We start from the raw sequence: 21,521 nt of genomic DNA on the forward strand, positions 1-21,521 counted from the left end.
CATCCCGCATAGTCCTCCAAGAAGTCCTAGTCCCTTTTACTGGAGAACGGTCGCAAAATCTAAGACCTGGGCACTAGGTGTGCTCATTGCTACAGGGGCACCATTTCTCTCCGGACTTCTTAGCTGACAGAGCAAGTAAATATGGATATTTATACCAACCCATATCTACAAATACTTTGTATGCATTCGTCTGTATCTCTATTAAGCTAAACGTGAGTCCCTATTGAAGTCTCCATTGCTATTCCTCTACCCCGTGGACCACTCCAGGCTTCTCCCCTGCCTTGTCTGTTACCTCCCACTCCAATGGTGAGACACTTGGCTCCCACAATCTGCCATCCGTTCGTTTAACTTTTCAGCTCCCGATTTCATGACTGGTGGCTTCATTTTCCATACCCCCACGGGAAACAACTTTCTCAACTAGAATACAGTGGTACGTACGATTCCTCCTGCTTTCTGCTTTTGGTCTCACAGCCTCCCATCATTTCCAGTGCTACTTAGGTCGGACCCTCTTCCGCCCACCCCTTCAGTGAGGTGATTTCATACATTTGTAATACAGTTAGATTCTTTTGTCACATTCAGCATTCCATCCCAGAACCCTTCAACCTCTTAAATCATTTAAAAACTTTTGCATACATGAAAAACATTTCCTAAGAACTTGAATGTTGATTTTTAGATCTTTCTGTTTTTCTTCTTCCTCCCTCCCCCCCCCCACTTCTTTCCTTCCTTCCTTCCTAACTTGTCTGTGCCATGCAGCTTCCCCAACCAGGGACCGAACCCGCGCCCTTGGCAGTAAAAGTGCGGAGTCCTAACCACTGGACCGCCAGGGAATTCCCTAGATCTTTCTTTTTCTTCTAATATATGCATGTAACACTATGAATTCACACTCTTCTCCTCTCTGTCACTGTAGATTAGTCTACATCTCCTGAAGTTACATGTAAGTAGAATCAGGCATTTCGTACCTTTTCTCTCTGACTTCTTTCACTCAGAGTAATTAGTTGCAATTCATTCATGTTCTTACAGGTGTCAATAGTTTATTCCTTCTTTTTGCTCCGTATTCCATTATATGGACACAGTACTGTTTATTTACTTGTTGCTATACCTTTGGATTGTTTCCAGTTCTGAGCCATTAAAAATAAAGCTGCTCAATCCCACTACTGGGCATATACCCTGAGAAAACCATAATTCAAAAAGAGTCATGTACCAAAATGTTCACTGCAGCTTTATTTACAACAGCCAGGACATGGAAGCAACCTAAGTGTCCATCAGCAGATGAATGGATAAAGAAGATGTGGCACATATACCCAATGGAATATTACTCAGCCATAAAAAGAAACGAAACTGAGTTATTTGTAGCGAGGTGGATGGACCTAGAGTCTGTCATACAGAGTGAAGTGAGTCAGGAGAAAAACAAATACCATATGCTAACACATATATATGGAATCTAAGGGGAAAAAAAGGTCATGAAGAACCTAGGGGTAAGACGGGAATAAAGACACAGACCTACTAGAGCATGGACTTGAGGATGTGGGGAGGGGGAAGGGTAAGCGTGACAAAGTGAGAGAGTGGCAGGGACATATATACACTACCAAATGTGGGATAGCTAGTGGGAAGCAGCCGCATGGCACAGGGAGATCAGCTCGGTGCTTAGTGACCACCTAGAGGGGTGGGATAGGGAGGGTGGGAGGGATGGAGACACAAGAGGGAGGAGATATGGGAACATATGTCTATGTATAACTGATTCACTTTGTTATAAAGCAGAAACTAACGCACCATTGTAAAGCAATTATACTCCAATAAAGATATTAAAAAATTAAAAATAAAAATAAAGCTGCTATTAACATTCATGTGAGCAGACATGTGCTTTCATTTCTCTTGGGCAAATACCTAAGAGTGGAATGGCTGGGTCATAGGATGAATGTATGTTTAATTTTCTAAGAAAATTTGATGCCCATCTGTTTTCCACAGTGGATGTGCCATGTCACACGCCCACTGGCAGCGTGTAAGGTGCCAGTTGCTCCACATCTCGGTATAATCAGTATTTTAAATTTCAGATGTCCTAATAGGTGTGGAGTGGTATCTCATTGTTGTCTAACTGTTCATTTTCCTAATTACTAATGATATTATGCTTATTTGGCATTCATACATCTTCTTTGATGAAGCTATGTTCAATTCTTTTTCCCATTTATAAAATTAGATTGTTCTCTTATTACTGATTTTGAGAGTTTTTTTTTTTTTAATATTCTGGATGCGAGTCTGTTGTCAGATATGTGACCTGCGAATATGATCTAGTCTATGGCTTATCTTTTCATTCTCTTAACAGTGCCTCTCACAGAGCAGAAGTCCTTAAATTTCGTGAGGTCTAATGTATCAAATTTTTCATATGTCATGCTTTTGCTGTCATATCTAAAATGTCTTTGCCTAACCCAGAGTTTCAGTTTCAGTTTCAGAGGCTCTCTGACCTCCCCTTTCTGCCTAGAATTTTCTTCTATATTTTCTTGTAGAACTTATATAACTATAGGCTTTAAAATTAGACCTATGATTCATTTTGAGTTTATTTTTGCATAGAGCGCAAGTTATTGATTGAAGTTCGACTTTTCGTGCAGGTGGATATTCAATTGTTCCAGCGTGACTTGTGGAAAGAGTATCTTTTTTCTACTGAACTGCCTTCTCATTGTGGTTGAAAATCAGTTGGTCTATATCTGAAATACACATTCTGTTCTGTTGATGCATTTGTCCCTCTGAATTCCAATACCATACTGTTTTATTCTTGTAACTTTATAAGATCTAAAATCAGGTAGTGTTAGTTCTCCAAATTTGTTCTTTTCTTTTTCAAAACCCTTTTGGCTATTCCAGGTCTATTATGTTTTCTTTTGAATTTTAGGATCAGTTTATCAATTTCTACAAAAAAAAAAAAAAGAAAAAGCTTTCAAGGATTTTTGACTGGGATTGTGTTGAATTGATATATCAACTTGGAGAAAATCACCATCTTAAAAGCAGAGTGTTCTGACTCAGAACATGGTATATCTTTCTATTTATTTAGGTTTTATTTAATTCTTCTCAGCAATACTTTGTAGTTTTCAGCATATAGCCTTTCAAATCCTTTGTCAGATTTATCCCTAAGTATTTCTTATTTTTTAGGTTACTACAAATCTTGTTTTTTATTTCAATTTCTGATTGTCCATTGCTAGTACATAAAAATGCAAGTGATTTTCTTATGTTGATCTTATAACTTGCATGCTTTCTGAACTCAGTGTTCAGTTCTAGTAACTTTTTGTAGATTCATACGGCTTTGCCATTTTTTTTGTTTGTTTCATGAGAGAGGATCAGTCTGGTCCCTGCTACTCTTTTTGACTGTAAGTAGAAGTTTAGAGGTTCTGCTTTTTAAAAAGTGTGTCTACTAAGGTGAGGCAGGGCATGGGTAGAGTTGTTGTTTGAAGTCAGGGCACAGTGTCAGCAAGACCTGCACACATTGGAAATAATGAATCTAGTCTACTCTGGCTGGGGCCCACAGATGGGGAGGGTGATTCTTAGAACCCTCTGCCCCAGTAAATAAGAGTGAGATACGTGAGGACTTGGCTCGGGAGTCTCATCTGCAGATGAGTGTGTTAAACTCAGGGATGATTTAGTGTCCGTCGTTAAAAGGACACCCACCAAAGTATGGGACATCCACGTGATAGAATACTCTGCAGCCACGAAGACATGTCACATAAGCTCACTGGCATGGAAAATGCTTGTGGTTTATGGCAGGATTCGTTTTCTCATGCTGCATAACCATTTATCACAAACGTTGGCAGCTTAAAACAACACCCCCATTTATTATCTCACAGTTCTATAGATTAGAAGTCTGGGTGGGCTCACTTGGGGCTCCGCTCGGGGTCCCCCAAGCTGAAATCAAGGTGTTAGCTAGCCTATGCTCTTATCTGGAAGATCCGTGGAAGCCTCTGCTTATAGATGCTTTAAAGTTGGCAGAATTCTCTTCTCTGTGATTCTAGGCCTAAGATCCCCATCTCCTTACTGGCCGTCAGCTGGGGTCATTCTCAGCCCATTTCCTCAGCTTGTGGCCCCATCTTCAAAGACAGCAGTGGTACATCAAATCCCTCTTACGCTTCGAGTCTCTCTGACTTCTCCTTCTGCCTTTAAGGGCACATGGGATTCCCTTGGGCCCATCCAGATAATCCAGGATCACCTCCCTATATTAGAGTCAACTAACGAATAATCTTAATGAAATCTACCAAGTTCTTTTGTGCCATGTAAGATAATATTTTCACGGGCATGATAGCTCGCGGTATGCATAGGTTCTGGGATTTAGACATAGAATCTTGGGGGGCCATATTTAGAATTCTACCTTACACAATCACCAAATAAGGCCAGATACGATGCAGGATGTGCAATATGATCACATTTCTGTAAGAAAAAAAAAATGTATGCAGTAAAACACTATGGGTTATATTTGCTTTCTTCTTTATCCTCGAAGTTTTTTTTTTTTTTTAATAATAAATACATATCACTAGGATACTATGAAGAGTTTACATAACACTCAAACCCATAAAAATCCATTTGCAAGATGGAACTCAAGGTGCATTTTCCCATGGACGCAATGTTTTGGGGTGACTAGGGTCCTAAGACATTCCACAAAAGACTTAATTCTAAAACTCCATGCCCCGTGCATTATTTCTAGTGGGCACTAAATTCCAAGTTCTAATCAGGATGCCAAGAATATGGCTCTTTCCTCCTCGCCTCCCAACCCCCAAGAAGCATCAGTGGGGGAGGGGGCTGGTGACCAGGAGCTATTAGAAAAGACCACTCCCTGATGTTTACAAAAACAACTGCCTTAAAAGAGGAGGAGGCCTTCCATGGCGGCGCAGTGGTTGAGAGTCCGCCTGCCGATGCAGGGGACGCGGGTTCGTGCCCCGGTCCGGGAGGATCCCACATGTCGCGGAGCGGCTGGGCCCGTGAGCCATGGCCGCTGGGCCTGCGCGTCCGGAGCCTGTGCTCCGCAACAACGGGAGAGGCCACAGCAGTGAGAGGCCCTCGTACCGCAGGAAAAAAAAAAAAAAAGAGAGAAGGAGACAGGGCCCCTCACAACGCTGCTACACTGGGGCTGGCCTTGTGTGCACACGTGCAGAACTGTGTGTTTGCAAAAGTGCGTGTGCAAGAGCAAGCGAGGGAGCGTGTTGCACGCACATGCGGGCAGGACCTGTGCTTCAACTTCCCAAAAGAAGAAGAGTCCATCGTGAAAGTTCCTGTTTGTCTGAGAATGTGAGTTTTGCTGCAAATGAGGAATCTATGGGGGTACGATTATATATCTTATGACCTTCCACTCTTTGCAATTCTCTCTTCATCCCTGATGGCCCCTCCTGGAGCAGCCATTTCCACCCCCACTCCCACCCCCCCCCCCCCCGGCGTCATTCTCTCCATCCTCACTCTCTGTGCAGCCTTGTTTGTTCTCTCTCTCTCATTTTTTTGTTTCTTGGTTGGTTTGGCTTGGTTTGGTGGGGTCTCTTTCTCCATCCTCTCTTGGACCACTTTCTCCCTGATCTCCCTGTCAAAAACTACGAACAGCCCAGATGTCCTTTGGTGATGAGTGGTTACACACACAAACCGTGGTACGCCTACACCACAGAATAGCACTCAGCAATCAGGAGGGAGGTTGGGTATCAATACACCCAATATCATGGATGAATCTCCAGAGAGTTACACTGAGCAAAGAAGGCATATGTAACCACGACCCCATTTATATATTATTCTTGAAATTGTAAAATTATTAAAAGAGAACAGACCATTGGTTGGCAGGGTTGAGGAAGCAGGGAGAGTGGGAAGGAGTGAGCTTGGGTTATAAGTGGGCAACAGGAGAGATCCTTGTGGTGATGGAAATAAAACATACCTTGACTGTGGTGATAGATACGCAGACCAACCCATGGGATACAAACGCACAGAACTAAATGTGCACACATGCACGCGCGCACACACACACACACACCAATGAGTATACATAAAAGTGTACTGATGTCAATATTCTGGTTGTGATATCTACTATCATTCTACAAGATGTTACTTTTGTGAATAAGGGGCACACAGGACTTCTCTGATTCATTTCTTACAACACAGCTGAATTTCCAATTATCTCAAAATAAAAATTGAATTGGAAAAAAGTGAAGGAGAAAGAAAGATTTTCTCAAACAAAAACAGAGGGCATTCATTGCCATTAGATCTGCCCTGCAGGTAATGTTAAAAGAAGTTTTTCAGGCAGAAGGAAAGAGATACAGGTCAGAAACTTGGGGCTGCACAAGGCAGAGATGAGTGTGGGAGAAGGAAGAAATGAAGGTAAAATAAAATCTTTCCCTTTTCTTATTCTTTATGGATCTATGTTCCTAGCTCTGGTTTTGCAGCTTTCTTCTTAAACCCTGGAGCTACTTTTTGTGCCAGTGTCAAGCATGTTTTTTGAAAGCTTGCAGGCCTCAGGCAGGCTCTGTGCTCTTGGGCCCATGGCAGGAAGACACAAGGGTCTCCCGAGGGTGCCCTAGCCTCACCCAGCCATGATCTTCATTCTCCCTGAGGAACCATGACAGTATTTATGGGAGAGAGCACATGGATGCTGTCCAAGGCCACCGTGGAGAGTGACAGAAGCAAGGGCACTGGAATCAGGCAGACTTGAGTCAAACCCCAGTTCTGCCTTTTAGTGCTGTGTGACCTTCGGCAAGTTACTTAACCTCTCTGGTCCCAGATCTCATATTTAACAGTACTTTTCAGGGCAGTGGTGGCAGTTATAAGACCTAACACAAGGGACAGAGTCTGCCATGATAGGTGCTAAAATATGTTCATTTCCTCCCTTATTAGGATGTATATGACCGTTCCTCCTACTGGGTAGACAGCTGTCACTCATATAGGAGATTCCATTCCTTGACAAAATTCACATGTGAGGTCTACAGTGCTCTGTCCTCTCCTGAAAGTATATACTTGCAGGGAGGCAAACATAACTATCACTTCTCAGTTGTCCTCAAAACTTAGGCTGGGGACAAGTTTTGCAGGAAGCCTTGCAGTTTAAGGAAACAGCTCTTGACCCAAACAACCTGAAGAAACAGTGACCCCAACATCTCCCTCCTCCCCAAATCCCTTGAGAGCAGAAAACTCCTGCTGCCTTCTCAAAGCTCTGAAAACTAGGCATCTTGGTTTGAATACAATTCTACAGTCCGTTCTCCAGAGATCCAGCAGCCAAAATGGCGTCTTTAAAATGAACATCAGTTTGTGTCAGGCCTCTACTCCCTAAATCCACTCAGTGGCTCATGTTGTACTTGAAATAAGAGCTGTTAATCAGGAAGCTTATTTGCAAAGCCCCCAGACCTGACCCAGCCTCACCTCCCTCTACTCCCCCGGGGCTCACACCATCCCAGCCACCCGCGCCTTCTCTCTGTTTCTCAACTCCACAAGTGCCCCAGGGCCTTTGCACTTGCTAGCCCCTCTGCCTGGACCGTTTCTCCCCTGACCTGAGACCTGCTCATCTCCAATGTCAGCAGGCGGCCTTCCCTGCCCGTTTGTCGAAAACAGACGCCCTTCCTCATTCCCAACAGCCTTCTCTTCTCTCCCTGTTTGTCCCATATGCTCTCTCCACAATCTGAAATCGTCACGTCATTTACATATTTACTTGACTTTTTTGGCTGTTATTTTGGCCTGTTTCCTCCTTCAAGAATGTCAGCTCCATGGAACAAGGGACCATGACTTTGAAGTCCCTGGTGCCCAGATCTGGGCTGGGCATGTAGTGTGTGCGTGGTTCCTAATACCGATTTGTAAGTGAATAATTGTTCCTTCCCCTCCTGGCACAAGTACTCACTCCCCGTATAGGCCCCTGATCCCCGGAGAAGCATCTGTGGATCCCAAGCCGTCCCCAGACCACACTCTGGGAAGCTCGCCCAAGGGAAACAAGCCAGTGACCCCAGACAGTCACGTCTGGTGTTAGGCCCAAAGACAAAGGCTTCTCAGGGCAGGCTGGGGGCGGGGGGGCAGGGCAGGAGATGCTGAATGAGGGGTCACTGAACGTGTCACCTCCACGCCTGTGCGGTCATGTAGCCAGATTGCCTGGGATCAGGGAGCAGTGCCAATTCAGCTGCCACCGAGGCAAAGGGATTGTACCTGGGAAAGATTTACTTCTCCTTTTCCGTGTCTCAGGTCACCGCCCTGCCCCGCCCCCCGCTGAGCTGTACCCCACTCCCTCCGCGGTCATGATGCTGTAGTAATAACCCGCTCATCTGCCTGCCACTCAGCTGGCTGAGCTCCAGCCAAGACCAGAGCGACTATCCCCCCTGCCCCCAACTCCCCACCAATATGTACAGATGTCTAGGTATCCAAGGAGGAACATTTGTCAGGAGGCTCCAGGAGAGAGATGACTCTTCCATAAAGATTTCATTTTTGTTGGAGTCTATCCACGTCTCTGTATCTTCATAAAAAGTCAATAAGAAACTTCCATTAAAAAAAAAAAAAAAACAGGCATAATTAAATAGAAATAGGGACAGCTCCAGGAGAGGCTGAAGATTAAAGACCGAGAGGCCCAGGGCAGACAGGGGAATTTTATGAGCTCCCAAAGAAAGAAAAACACACCACACAGAAAACGTGCCCAGTAGAAACCGTCTTGGCTGCCTTAGGCAAGGAGAGCCGGAGAGTCGGCCAGTCTGGGGAGCTGGTCTCTGCAGCCCCAGGGGGGTGGGACCGTTAACCTCACCCTGTGCGTGGCCTCTGGCTGGAGAGGAGCTTGGACCCCCCGGGGAAACGCTGCAGCTACCGCTGTCGGAAGCCGCCGGTGGAACATCAGGCCTCTGAAGCAGAAGAACCCTGCCCACGTGGGAGCCACGGAGGTCAACAGCTAGGGACAGGCTGAACCTCGGTTAGTTTCAGGATCTGGGGCGCTCTTCTGAGATGCTCTTGGAATGGCCCTTGTGGAATTTTCCAGATTCCAAGAACACAGAGTTAGATGTCCTTTTTGGGCTTAAGAGGTTGACTATCCCAATGGACAATGACCAGACTGTATATAAACACGGACTCTGCCTCACAACCTGCAGCAACCTGCCCGGGGAACCAAGCCCTTGTCCGCAGTAAACAGCCCAGGAAGAGAGCCTGCGTTCAGTCACACTCACAGAAACCCGGATTCCTAGTTTGTTTGACAATCCGGGAAGCTAAACAGTGACTTCTGTAACGCTCAGCCCCAATGGCCAGGACTTGATGAATCACTGCAGCTTCCCTAATTTTCGTCCCCACTTCCAACACAGGACCACCAAGAGAAAGTCAGATGGGATCCCTCACGTGGGATACCCCGTCCTGGACAGCCCGTCTCCAGATTCCCCAGGCCAGTAGCCTCCAATCCCTTCCCACCCCTCCCCCACGATAAAGCTTTCCCATTCCCTTTCTGCCTTTGAGTCTCTGCCACACGCAAGTGATGGGAGCTGACCCCCTTCCTCTTGCAAGCTCTGAATAAATTAGGTGATCTTCGAGACTTTCCACAGGTTAAATGCCAGTCTCCCATCTGTTAGCCACACAACCTTATCAGATCCCTTCTGGCCTCTGAGCCTCTATCTGGGCATCTCAACCACAAGTCAATGGCGGTAGTTGCTTCCATAGCTTGTCACAGGGATCCTTGAGGTCGTTCACGTGCAGCTCCTGGCAGAATCCCTGGCACACAGTTACTGCTCAATGAATAGCGACCTCCATTTTTATTATGATGTCATTGCTACCCACCCTCCAAGAAACTTAGAGGTGATCTTCTCCTGGAGCTGTTCTAATGGCCAGTCTGGGAGGTATGAAAGCTAAGTCACCTGAAATTCCCTGGTTTCAATCCCTAAATCAAAATGGGAGCCTGAAGCTTGGCGAGCCGTGAGGGCCATTTGGAGAGGGAGCTGATAGGACCTGGAAATTCAATATCTCCATGAGGTGGGTGGAAGGAAGCCAAAGGGACTTCTATCCACGTGGCAGCGCTTAAATACTAGGCTGGGACCAACCCTGCGAGGCATGTGGGGAATATCATGCCCATTTTGTAGATAAGGAAACTGAGGCTCGTAGAGGTTAAGTGAATCTCTCCGAGTCACACCGCTAGGTCTTGAACCCTAAGGTGCTTGGGGTTGCAACAAGCCAGGGAGAGGGAGTTTTCCCCATAGAGTGTGGAGCCCACAGAATCAGAGGCAGTGCAGGACAGGGGCAGTGTCAGTGGGTTCCAGCAAGGGTCCTGGCAGAGAGAGCCCAGTGACTCCGAGACACAAGGAGGACCAGACACAAGGGGTGGGATGTGGCTGCAGTGGGTCAGCCCTGGTCTCTCGTGTGGGTTTCTGGGCAAGATTGGAGGGGACAGGGTGAGCTCCTGAGCAAAGTCTCAGGTCAAAGAGCCATGCTGAAGGGAAGAGGTTGGAGGCGTTCAGGAACCAGGCTGTGGGTGTCAGAGCAAAGGCTGAGGGTGGATTTTAGAACTGGGCTCCAAGGTCAGGCATTGACCTTGGTGCCAAGACATTCAACTCACCAAACTGGCTCTTGAATTCCTCTGGACTAAGAAAGGCCCAGCCCTGAGGTCTGTAACCTTGGTGGCTTGCAGGTGCCTGCAGATGGCCTTGGCTGTGGGGAGGTGGGCAACTTAGCCCAGAGGTCATTCTCACCCAGCCCTGTACACCCACACTCATTTACACACCTGTACCAATGGCGTCGATTGGTAAGCAGAGAAGATGTTAACAAATGAATGCTGTTCTAGAACCAGCCTGGAAGGACATGCAGGAAACTGATAACAGTGATTACCAGTCAAGGGAAGGAAATCAGCCTTCGGACAAGGGTTAGGGGGCTTTTTGTACTTGAAGTTTTTTACAATGTGCATATGTTAATTTTCAAAAAAATAATTATGACAAAAGAATATCCTTGATAATGAGGATGACAAAAATTACACAGAGTTGAAAAGACAGCTGAAAGACAGTACAGGCACCCAAACCACAGTCTAGGAAGTACCTCTGCTCTGTGTCTCAATGCCCCTAACTGGGCATGGAGGCAACAACTGTATCTTTAGCTCCAGTGAGAAAAGCAAAGGTGAGGAGTGTGTACAGGCCAGGGCTAAGGAGGCAGGAGGTAGCCAGACTTCCCTTTCACCTAAATGAAAAGAAAATTGGGATCTCTTTTAGGAATTAGAAATGTGAAATGAACAAAGAGAAAGGAAGCAAAATAATGTAAAAACGATGATGGCTCACACTTATATAGTACTTTCTACATGCCAGGAACTTTTAAAGAATTTCATACATAATAGCTAATATAATCCTAATAATGATGAGATAGCTACTATTATTGTCATATTCTACAGATGAGGAAACCAAAGACCAGGCAAGTTAAGTAACTTGCCCAAGGTCACACAGCTAGTATGAGTTGGAGCTGGGATTAAACCAGGCAGTCTGGCTTCAGAGCCCACACATATTTTTATATGTGTCCTGATAAAAGAAATTTTCACATGTTGAGGTATGGGGAAGTCGTTCTGGCTTATATATGGGTTAACTTGAATTTTATGCTGACTAAAACAGCCTGTTTGCGGCCTCCCAAACGTACATTGTACATCTGCTTTAATTATTAAAGAAAATTTACCAAAAGTAAAGAACGTCCGTGTTAAACATAAAGACCAAACGCCTTTCTTCCTGGGACGCCAATGCTGGTACCTTTTGGATGAGAAGACTCCCTTCCCAGGTGCCAAAGCCATACTGACTCACTATGTACACGATGATCTGGTCTGGTACCTTGAAGGAATGGATCCCCGACTCACGTAATGTTCTTTGTTCTGACAACATGTAAAACTGTGCTGAAAACGATGCTTCTGCAGAGCAGTTCCTCAGTCATCTGAGAGGCTGTCTTCTGGGCTATAGTCCTCAGTTTGGCTCAGATAAAACTCTTTTCTAGTCCTATTATAAATTGTCGATTCTTTTTGTCAGCAGTCCAAAGCATTCAGCTTCTCAAATCTTTTTATTTGAAGAGCTCAGATGAACGTAGAAAAAACCCCCACAATTTACAGATCCAAATGGACTGGGCTAAAGCCTAAAGGGTCCCCTGGTCCTGTTCTCACCCCACATATAATTGTCACAAATGGTGACAAGGACAGAGCAGAGGCAGGAAGCGAGGCTCTCTCGGTTCCAGCTGCAGGAGAATGGACAAGGTGGAGAAGGAGAAAGAGATGGCGCAAGGGGGTCTGAAGCCCCAGAAGGAATCATGCATCCTGCTCAGAGGGCTGCAAGGCCTGGACCAAGAACAGACCCCCCCTTTCACATCTTATCTGCAACTGCCCCGCCCTCAGGATTAGCATTGCACAACTGGAGCCCACCCCCACCCCCACCCCCACCCCCGCGCTTCCAGCCTTGCTCTCCGGATAGAAGACTTCAAAGGGAAGGATTTGACTGAGTTCACAGGGTTCAAGGTGGAGACGAGACAGCCTTCCAGGCCTCCTGCTGCCGGTGTCCTGCACCTTTCATCACAGATGGCTAAATCCCCCTCCTCTGGGAGGCCTTTCCTGCCCCCTCCTTCCGCAGCCAGTCTCTGCAGGGCTGTTGCCCCCTCGCTGCACGCGGTCCCAGCACCACTCCAGGTGTCTTTTTTTTTTTTTTTTTGGCCATGCTGCATATGGATCTTAGTTCCCAGACCAGGGATCGAACCCGCGGTGGAAGTACAGAGCCTTAACCACTGGCCCACCAGGGAAGTCCCCAGGTGTACGCTTTTTTTTTTTTTTTTTTTTTTTTTTTTTTTTGCGGTACGCGGGCCTCTCACTGTTGTGGCTTCTCCCGTTGCGGAGCACAGGCTCTGGACGCGCAGGCCTAGCGGCCATGGCTCACGGGCTTAGTTGCTCCGCGGCATGTGGGATCTTCCCGGACCAGGGCACGAACCCGTGTCTCCTGCATCGGCAGGCGGATTCTCAACCACTGCGCCACCAGGGAAGCCCATGTACGCTTGAAATTAGTCCTGGCTGCAGCGCCAGGATATGGGGCCCTTGGGTCTTCCCTCTTTGTGACAGCGCTGGCCTGGCTGGATGGAAAAACAAGTGGGAAAGGGTTTGCTCCTGAGGTGAAGGGGATAAAAGCCTATGGTGGCCTGGAGGTCAGAGGCCTCTCCACTCCATGGTTGGACCAGCTTCTCCTTCCTGTGAGGCTGCTTCCTTGCCTCCCAGGGGATCTGGTCACCCCGATCCCAGACCCCTGAGATGGGTCTGAGGCAGCCGAACTGGGTCCTAGATTTCTGAGACAGCTCCATACAACACCGGGCAGGAGTGCCCTGGCCTCACCTGACCCTGCTCGGCCCGCTGGTCTTCTGAGAGCACAAGTCAAAGTAAAATGGCCAAGAGGCCTGGCCTCTTACACTCGTCCTCACTCTTACACACATGACCACACACGCACGCAGCAAAGGCACCTTGTATCTCTGGGTAGAGGCAATTAAAGGTTGACCTAAGTCCTTCTGAAGCAATAAGACTTTGACAAAAGTCTCCATGGCTGGCCTTCCCTGGTGGCGCAGTGGTTGAGAATCCGCCTGCCGCTGCAGGGGACACGGGTTCGTGCCCCGGTCTGGGAGGATCCCACGTGCCGTGGAGCGGCTGGGCCCGTGAGCCGTGGCCGCTGAGCCTGCGCGTCCGGAGCCTGTGCTCCGCGACGGGAGAGGCCACAACAGTGAGAGGCCCGCGTATCACACACACACAAAAAAGTCTCCATGGCTTCATGACCACTGCCTCCAATGGGGGACTCTGATTTCCCTGGAAAAAAAACACGTGGTGAAATAAACCTAAGTTTGGCTACAGAAAAATATATACTAAGGAATATGTAACATTTGCCTGGATGTTGGAGGAGTGATAAAAGGAAAAGCAATCTGTGTGTTTACATGACTCCAGTCGTTTCCGGCTTTTACGAAAGATGGCAAGTGTTTGCCTCTGGAAATCTAGGAAGCAAGACTGAAGTGAAGCCACACACACAAAGCCAAATCCAGCATTAAAATATAAGAAATGAACACTGTAGCAAATAAAGGAAAACCTGGTAAGATACAATGGGTCGCCATGCTCAGCGAAAATCTGTTCACCTGGATGCCACCGGGTCTGTCTTGCCTCTGAAAGTTAGTGACACGGGAATCACAGGCACTTCAAAGAACACAGCTGCCCATCCGTTAAAATGCTCCCAAGACAGTTCTCCAAAATACCCTTCTCTGAGTTTACCATTTGCTATTTTCCTCTCTGAACCATGGTAGATAGTAGAATTACTCCTTCACAGTTAAGATGTGTCTCTGTAGGGGATTCCCTGGTGGTGCAGTGGTTTGGAATCCGCCTGCCGATTCAGGGGAAACGGGTTCGAGCCCTGGTCCGGGAAGATCCCACATGCCGCGGAGCATCTAAGCCGGTGCGCCACAACTACTGAGCCTGCGCTCTAGAGCCCGCGAGCCACAACTGCTGAGCCCGTGAGCCACAGCTACTGAAGCCCGTGTGCCTAGAGCCCACGCTCCGCAACAAGAGAAGCCACCGCAATGCGAAGCCGCGCACCGCTACGAAGAGCAGCCCCTGCTCGCCGCAACTAAAGAAAAGCCCGCGTGCAGCAATGAAGACCCCACACAACCAAAAATAAAAATAAACAAAATAAATAAATTTATTTTTTTTTAAAAAAGATGTGTCTCTGCGTTCAGAACAAAGGCTGATCTTGGGGTTTGATCTCTGTACCCACAGTGGGAGTAAGTCTGTGCGACTCCAGGCAAAGTTCTCTGAGCTCCTTGGGCCTCAGTAAATAAAGGGGCTAAAGCTCTAGCCGACAAAGCTATCCAGACAAAGAGAGATCCAGTGATGAAATCTAAATTCATCTGCAGGAAACACCCATCACTGCTCAAAGGGTCCAGGGCCACCAGCAATTCCTCTGATTCACTTTCTCCCCAAGGTTCCTATGTCCTAAAAGCCACACTTTGCTTATCAGTAATAACGTATTTTGCCAATTTGGGTTGGCCAAAAACATAACTAACTACCAAGCAGAAGTCCTGGCTAGAAAAAGAAACCGAAGTCTCCATGAAAAATATGTCATTTTAACCAAAAGTAATGTCACTTGAAGTTTTAGTTATGGGTAACTCTGCTTTTTATATTTGGAAATAGCATTTGTAACTTATAAAAATTGTCCTTCAACCCTATACTACCTTCATGAATCCTTTTGGGATCCAGGGACCTTGAACCAGGAATTACTGTACCTGCTGGTCTCTAAGGTTCTGGCATTCCATGATATTTAGCCTCAGAAATTCTGGCTGCCAAGGGGGCAGGATATCAAGGACTCTCATCCACCACCAGTGAGAATGTAATTTGGTACAATATGTGTGAAGGCCAGTTTTGCAATACATTTTAAAATCCTTAAAACGGGTATAGAAGAAGTTCTAGTTCTCATGATGGTAGAGTAGCCCCTACTGGGCCAATCCCCCTGCAGATAACAAGTAGAGACTCCAAACAAAATATTAGAAACCAACGATTTGGAAGCACTGGAGATCAAGCAGAAGCAGGTAGGGGGCTTTGACCTTTGAAAGAAGGAACCGCACTGGATGAGATCTACGTTTAGACAGTTTTCTGCTGAGGGCTCTCCTCAGTCTGCCAGACAGAGAGCTGCAATCTTACTGTTTGAAGTGTCAGAGGACAGAGTTCAGGGCTGCCAGAGTGGCTGGGAATTGAAGAGCTAGATCCTGAAAGAAGCTACAACTTTTAAAAGCTGAGTAGAGATTTTAACTGCTGCCCATGTAATGAGAGACAGAGTTTGGAGTTTGAATCCTGTCAGTTTTTCCAGGAGAGATCTCATCAACATGTGGGACATTCTATTGATATCCAGGGAAGGGGGAGGGGAGGGAGCAAAGATTGTGTCCCAGGATTAAAGACATTTCCCTCAGACTAAGAAAACCATCAAAACAGATCCATCTTAAAGAGTAAAAATCAAGCTTCCACAACTTCAAGGTGATATGCCATAATTAACTGCCTGCTATCATCAAAGCAAGACAAAAGATACAGACTCTCTAAACCCATTGTCCACAAAACAGTATACAATAAAAAAAAAAACTACTAGATATTCAAAGAAACAGAAAAATGTGACCCCTACTCCAGAAAAAAAATCAATCAACAGAACTGCAAGGTAACCCAGGTGTTGGAATTAGCAGACTGGAAATTTATAGTCTTGACAGCTATTATAAATATATTTGAGGAATTAAAGGACAACATTGGCATAATGAGTGAAGAGGTAGAGAATCTCAGCAGAGCAACAGAAACGATTCTTTAAAAAGAACCAAATGGAAGTTCCAGAACTGACAAGACTCAGAAATGAAAAATTCAGTGGATAGCTCTAACATCTGGGAGGCAACAGAAAAAAGGGTAAGTGACCTACAAGACAGGCCAATACAAATTAGCCAATCTTAAAAACACAGAGCAAAGCAGATTTTTTAAAATGAAAGAGCTTCAGTGACATCTGGTACAATACCGAGCATTCTAATAAATGTGTAATTGGAATCTCAGAGGGAAAATGGGCGGGAAAAGTATTTAAAAGAATATGGTTGAAAACGTCCTAAATCTGATGGAAAACATTAACCTGTAAACCCCAAGAATCTCAATAAACTCCAAGGAACATAAACATACACACACACCACAGAAAGGCATGACATAGTTAAACTGCTGAAAAATAAAAAGTTTTGAGCAGCCGGAGAAGAAAATGACACAGATACAAAGATGAATCACATTTGACTTTTTATCAGAAGCAATGAAGCCAGAGATCATGGGATGATAAGATAATGAAATGATTAATGCTAAAGTTCTACATCCAGTTAAATAAATCCTTCAAACAATTCAGGTAATAGACATTTTAAATTAAATGAAGCTGAGAGAATTCTTCATCAGGAAATGTGAAAGGAAGTGATTCAGGTTGAAGAGAAATGACAGCAGAAGGAAACCTGCGTCTTCAACAGGGGAAGAAGATACCAAAAGTGGTAAACATGTGAGCAAAATAAAAGACTACCTTTTTGTCCTTCTGTAATTTCTTTTAGAGATAACCAGTAATTGTTTTTGCCTATGATCTATATGATATCATACAGCATGCATTTCTGACCACACGGGAATTAGAAATCACCAACAGAGTATCTAGAAAACCTCCAAATAAAAATTAATCAGCACATATTTAGGTTAATCCATTATAAACTTGAGTAAAATCCTAAAGCTACGAAACCTGTGGAAGAAAACATAGAAGATCTTTGCAATCCTGGGGCAGGCAGAGATTTCTTAGGACATGCAAAGCCCTAATCAAAATTTTTTATGATAAATTGGTCCCCATCAAATTCTTTTCTTTAAAAAGAGACAAACCATAGACTGAGAGAAAATATTCACCATATATTTAGCTGGCAAAGTACTTGTATCCAGAATAAAGTATTGCTATAGATCCATAATGAAAGATATACAATCCAGTATTAAAAATAGGCAAAGAAGGCTTCCCTGGTGGCGCAGTGGTTGGGAGTCCACCTGCCGATGCAGGGGACGCGGGTTCGTGCCCCGGTCCGGGAGGATCCCACGTGCCGCGGAGCGGCTGGGCCCGTGAGCCATGGCCGCTGAGCATGCGCGTCCGGAGCCTGTGCCCCGCAACGGGAGAGGCCACAACAGTGAGAGGCCCGCGTACCACACACACACACACAAAATAGGCAAAGAACAAGCATAGACACTTTGCAGATAACCAATAAGCACATGCAAAGCTGCTCAACATAATTAGTCATTAGACAAATGCAAATTAAAAGCACAATGAGCTATCATTTCTCACGCGCTAGAATGCTTAAAATTTTATAAAGACTGACCCTTGCAAATGTTGGCAAAGACGTAGAACAACTGGAACTCTCTTACTGTGCTGGTGGGAACATACAATCGCTTTTACTTATAAATTCAACATACACTTACAGTATGACCTAGGTATTTTCCCCAGAGAAAAAAATAAAAAAACATTTGTCCACAAAGTGACTTGCATATATTCTTCACAGCTTTATTCACAGGACTCCAAAATTGGAAATAGCCCAAATTGCCATCAACAGGTGACTAGATAAACAAATTGTGGTATAATCTTGCCACTGATGACTTCCCAGCCAATCTGAGGACAGACACAGGTCACAGCAGCCCTTAGCACTGTGCCCGTGGTGAGAACAGTCCACAAGTAACCCCAGACATAGATGCCAAGGTGGGGGACACAGTGAGGTCAGAGGCTAATGACCAAAGACCAGGAGGGAGGAACTCTGCTTCCTTGGGAGGCCAGACCCTCCTTTCTGAATGCGACAGGGCACACAGATCCATTTCTGGCACCTGGACCGTGTCTTGGAAAAGGAAAAGGGGAAAAGAAACCTTCGGTGACAACAGAAACTTAGATCTCACCGAGTCTAAGTTTTAAAGCAGTAGAAACTGAGGACTCTTCAGTTAGTTAAATGAAAAATTTTGTTGCTACCAATAGGAAAGGGGCTTTGAGTGCAAGATGAGCTTAGATATTAACAAAAAAAAAGAGATGAAAGTTAAATTTCTTTGCACTTCTGACATGCCGTTATTTGTGCATTTCTAGAGGATCAAAATATGAGAGATGGGCCATGAGAGAAGCAGCCTCTGGGAAGAGAGAAGGGGAAACAGTGGCCAGAGACCTCACCACTCCAAATCTAGATTGCAGAGTCCCTCTGCACTAAGGTGTACGCCTGGTAGTAAGACGTGCCACAGTAGGATTCATTGAGCTGTGTTGGCTCAAAGTAAGCTGCACTCCCTTTGAAATTCAAATGAACTCCAGTGCAGTTTCACGTCTGGAGAAAGGATATTTTCTTTTCTTTTTTTAATTACTTTTTTTAAATTGAAGGATAGTCGACTTATGTTGTGCCCATCTCTGCTGTAAAGCAAAGTGACTCAGTTACACACATATGGACATTTAAAAATATTCTTTTCCATGACGGTTTATCCCAGGATATTGAATAGAGTTCCCTGTGCTCTACAGTAGGCCCTTGTGGTTTATCCATCCTATATATACTAGTTTACATCTGCTAATCCCAAACGCCCAGTCCTTCCCCGAGAAAGGATATTTTCTGCACTGACTCAGTCCCAACTCTGAGAAACATGTCTGCATTTTTTTGAATATTAAAATTTATTGTTAAATAGAAAATCTTATTATTCCCACGAAATCCTAAAGGCTTTTAAGCACTCACCTTCCACTCCAGAGTCCAAAATCCTAGAAAAGCCCTTGTTTCTGCTCCAGGAGGGGATGGGAGGGTGATCCTTTCCCCCACTCTCACCCCACTCCCACCCCAAGCATAACCACTGGACATCAGGGGTATTCTGGTGGCCCCGGGGACTGAGGCTCATTCATCGCTAGAGAATGCCAGAGACAGATGGGAACTTGAGTGACCCACCATCCCAGCTGGCCTGAGACTGTCCCCGTTTTAGCACTGAAAGCCCAGTATCTCAGGAAATTTCTCAGTTACCCGGCCAGCAGGTCAAGCGTTGTTGCTCAGAGGCTGTCCCTCTCCGCAGGGCATCTGCCTCCTGACTTAGAGCCTCTGTTCAAAAGGCTTCTTGATGCGGATGCCTCCACCTACATCCTGCCTGCTTCTCCTGGCTTTGAGTTCTGTTTGATATCATCCATCCCATCCCATGACTCCTTGGATCTCAGCTACAGTTAGTCTCTCTTGGCTCTTCTTGGTACCTCCAGCCCGAGGACACCGGGTTAGTTTCCAAGGAGACCCATAGTTTAGAAGGAGTTTTTAACAACTGTAAGTTACCTGTAAATTTCACAGCTATCCATTCTGATGATAAAGAATATTTACTTCTTGTTGCTGTTTCCTTTAGATCTATGTCATTCCAAAATGCTTGAAAACTGTACAGCACCAGTATTCACTGCCCTTTTCTGAGCGTTCTTACCTTCAAGTAAAAGCCTGAGTTGGGGATTCGAGTTTGGGTTTTGTTTCTGGTCCATGGGAGTCCTGGAGGGGTAAAACATATAAACAAAACAAAAAGGAAATGAGCAACGTTCACTGCTCTTCAGCTGGGTTTGGAGGTTCGTTGCTGACGCGTGCCTGCAGCTTTAGATGGGCACGCCGGTCCACCAGCAAGAAGGCTGGTTTGGACTGCAACCTCCGTTCGTTCATTCATTCAACAAATACGCGTTGCACACTGAGGTGCTTCAGAGATGAAACTAAACAAAAACGCTGCCAGCATTCACTAAGGCTCTGGCCTGCCGTTGCTAACCTGCCGTTGCATGCCTGCTCCTGTATCCTCTGTGTCCTGCACATAGCAGGGTAAGTGGGAGTTTAATGAGAAAATAGAGGGCTGAAGCAGAGGAAAAAGTCTTTCCTTGATCATTGTGGGGTCCTGGGGTCTGAAAACTAAACTGACAAAGATTAACCGGAGAAAAGCATACGCATTTATTTAATAGACGTTTTACGTGATCTGGAAGCCTTCATAAGGAAATGAAGACCCAAAGTGACAGTTAGACCTGAGTGTTTTGTGCTGGGTTTAATGAGCATCCAGGCATGGAGGAATAGGACAGGTGAAGGAGTACGAGTGTATCACACTGGGGGAATCTTAACAAGGTCCGTTGGTTAGGATTCTTCTTGGTGTCTCTTTGTCTTTAGAGATAAGGATGCTCTTTTCCTCTAGGTAAAGGGAGGGCGCCTCTCACCTGAGGGTTTTATGACCTGTTTCAGGGAAGAAGGGCAAGTGGGGTGGAGGACAGAGTAAGCTCCCAGCTGCATTTTCTCAAGTCCCTTCAGCTTAAAATACTCGACACGTCCAGGTGCCCCATTTTGGAGTAGCATATTCTGAACCCCATCACAGCTCTGGCAATAATGATGCCATGGTATGTAATCGAAGAGCCTGTTGTTGTGCAACAGAGAAGCAGGGGCAGAGATCAGTAAAACCAACTCCATCCTCTATCGCTGCCCCTCCCCCACAAAGCACCCCCAGCACACCCCTCATTAACAGCAGCCAGGGCCTTGATGGCGGGACCTGGTTTCCAAGACGCATCAAGCCATCTGTAAGATGGCACTAAACTGAACCCTCGAGTCCTCCGTTTATTCAACACAGCAGACCGACAATCCTCGTATCACAGGCCTTGAGTGCAAGCAACAGAATTTTCATCTTTGAACTCCATCACAAAGGGCCTGTGTGCTAAGAAGATGGCAGTTCCCGGAATCACGGGGAAGGCTGGGTCGCTGGGTTTGGGAATGGGCAGGGAAGAGAAGAGAGTGGCAAAAACAGGCACGAAGTAGGACTAATGTGGTCAGGGGGGCACTGCGGAGCTGAACAAGGTCAGTGCCCAAGTCTCAGAAAACTGCAGCCCGATGACGGAGCGTGGTGACGTGTCCCCCACCGGCTGCACCGGAAGAGGGGGGGAAGAACTGGTACCTCTCGCTCCGGTGAGGCTTTTGCAGCCATCCCCCTCCCCAAGATATTACAATGGAAGGAAGGGGCGCCGCCCCAGAGGAAACTGGATGCAACAGAGATGGGTAGCCCCGAACACACTGCAGCTCTCCTGGCAGGGTTCGGTCGCATC

The 21,521-nt window shown here is 46.0% G+C and overlaps 1 long non-coding RNA gene across 1 annotated transcript in view; it reads right to left on the reverse strand.

Annotated features, from left to right (window-relative positions):
• Positions 1–21,521, reverse strand: part of LOC131765811 (uncharacterized) — a 117,117-nt gene that overhangs the window by 16,794 nt on the left and 78,802 nt on the right. The window contains exon 2 of the long non-coding RNA XR_010835372.1: positions 19,889–19,950. This is a non-coding gene — a long non-coding RNA (uncharacterized lncRNA). The remainder of the gene's footprint in view (positions 1–19,888; positions 19,951–21,521) is intronic.

The sequence above is a fragment of the Kogia breviceps genome, chromosome 11 (assembly GCF_026419965.1).
Source record: "Kogia breviceps isolate mKogBre1 chromosome 11, mKogBre1 haplotype 1, whole genome shotgun sequence".
Classification (NCBI taxonomy): domain Eukaryota; kingdom Metazoa; phylum Chordata; class Mammalia; order Artiodactyla; family Physeteridae; genus Kogia; species Kogia breviceps.